Raw genomic sequence first — 2622 nt, forward strand, 5'->3', positions numbered from 1 at the left:
GGTAACATTGTGTTTTTAAATACAAGGTATCATTTCTTTGAAGGAGCAGTAAGAGATATTAGCTTACAGATAAATGAAAGCAGAACAAAATTTGTCATAATTAAAAACATAGAGACTCAAATACAACTAAGCGATTATGAATTTGAGAAGACAGAAACGTTTAAAAATTCACGTTTCCAAATTAGCCTACAGAGAAAAATGATAGGCCTACACGTATAGAAATACAAGCAAGGCTACTGTCTGGGAATAAAGGATTACAAGTAAAAGTTAAAATAAATGCATACAAAACTATAATAAGACCTAGTGTGATGTATAGAAGCGAAACGTGGAAGCTTACAGAGACGGATGAAAGACAAATACATGGGAAAGAAGTGCTGAGAAGAATTTTTGGGCCAGTAAACGACAGAGGGGAGTGGAGGTCGAGATCAAATAAAGAAATTTATGAACTCTATAACGAAATGGACTTAGTAACATCAATCAAGGTACAGAGGTTAAAGTGGTTGGAACATGTATAAGCTACAGAATTCCTGATGAAAGAATGCCAAGAAAAGCACTGAATGGAAAACAAGGAGGAAGAAGATTTACAGGAAGACCGCATGCAAGATGGATTGATGGGGTGAACAGTGGTAAGGATGAGAGCAAAAAATGGAGAAGACAAGTAGAGGGTAGAAGTACCTGAAAGAACATATGTAGGGCTGCCAAGGTTCTACAAGAACTGTAGCGCCACAGTGTGTGTGTGTGTGTGTGTGTGTGTGTGTGAGAGAGAGAGATAGCATCACTTCTTATCGATTATCAATATGATCAGTAAGCACGGAGTCGTCTTCTAAACACTGAATTTCACTCCTTTCCTGAAGCTTATTCAAAAATTGCATGAGGACACTTCAAAGTTAAATACTAAAATATTTATAAATAGAGCCCGGATGTTTAGGCATGTATTTTGGTTAAAATAGGCAGGCATATAGGCACTAAAAGAGTAAAAATAGACAGTGAAATAAGCATTTATTACCATGGAAACAGACAAAAAATAGACAAATACTTAATAAACTAACTCATATGGTACTCACTTTCCATTGTTACATGACACAACAAGATGCTTTTTTAAGTTGTCAACTGTCACAGTGAGCCGCCTGTCAGAACGTTTTTCTTGGTGGAAAAAGATCTTTCTACTTCTACTGAAATGATTGGAGCAAACTTAAAACAACTTATTTCAGAAAGACTGTCTCTACTTTCTTTCAGAGATCGGGAAAAACCGACTGTGTATTGTCTCAAAAAGAGGGGTGTGAGAAGGGATTAGAGAGTTCAAAGTACGCGTGACTTGTGCGTGTAAACGACAACAGTAACGGGACCTGGAGATTTGCTTTTAATACTTCCCTCATCCCATTTCTTTTGCTGGTAAACCCCGAAGTGACCTGAACACTGAGGGTTATACTGTTCAAACATCTTTCTTAAGTGACATAAAAGGTGGAATCGGTAGGGGAGAAAAGTTTACGACTTCTTGGAAACATTTGTATTGCCGGAGAATAAGATTCTCAGCAAATATTTGTGTGAGGTAATATATATTTTTAATTTGTACAACAGTTCCTTTTTGTTTTTTGATATAATTTATGTGCAGTTTATTTTGAATGCATTAAAAATATAGAAATGTGCAATAACGACGTAAAAAGGCTAAAAAAAGGCATTTAACCTTAAAATAGGCAACGGGAGCAAAATAAAAATTGCGCCTATCTTCCCCAAATGTGTGAAAACGTGTTTATCTCTAATAGGTATTTCATATATACAGTTTAAAAAAGGAATTTTGCCTAACATACGGGCTCTATTTATAAGTAATACTTAGTTACATAAGTGTTTTCTCTATCGATATTCACAACTTCGTTGTAAATGTCTACAATCTGCCTAAGACGGCAGTTTAGGGTAGGATATTCCTAGCTATTAATTTTAATTGGTTATTTGACGACGCTTACCAACTTTGCGTGATATGGGTCTAATATTTTGGAGGGAATAATCCGAGAATTCGCCACTGAATTTCCTGTAATTCACCTTATAATTTGATTTAAAAATACTTCGGAATAAAAAAACAACCAGGTAATCAGCAAAAGTGAGATTTGAGCCCGCATAGTCTCTGAGCACGAGTAATGATCGTTATCCCGAGACCATCCCTGCGATTGAATCATTTCATTTGTCAGATTTCAAATTTCTACTACGTATCAGTAATCAAACAAATACGTTTTATGGAGGAAATACATATAAGGTTTTTACGGAAATAACAGGGTATGAGAAAAGGAATAAAGTGAGATTTTTTAATTTCCTGTGTCTGTCCATAAGTGTGGAAATTTAATAATCTTACTCTTAAACCGAGACTGTGTCCAGAGATCGTTCTGGATAAACACGCAGTTGATGCTGGCATCCAATCTGTCTCTACTGGTCGAGCGATTCGACTTCCAGTCACTATGGAAACCACTTCCTACTTATCTCTAATCTATGGGTGTGATCTACAAGTTAAGAACCATAACATTCTTTTTTTCTTGCAGGAAATGTAGCCCAAGGATCGGGTTGCTCGAATACGTGCATGAAGTTGATTTGGTGAATGAGGAGGACCTTTTGGTTGGAGGGAAAAAGAAAGCC

The sequence above is a fragment of the Periplaneta americana genome, chromosome 4 (genome assembly GCF_040183065.1).
Source record: "Periplaneta americana isolate PAMFEO1 chromosome 4, P.americana_PAMFEO1_priV1, whole genome shotgun sequence".
NCBI classification, from domain to species: Eukaryota; Metazoa; Arthropoda; class Insecta; order Blattodea; family Blattidae; genus Periplaneta; species Periplaneta americana.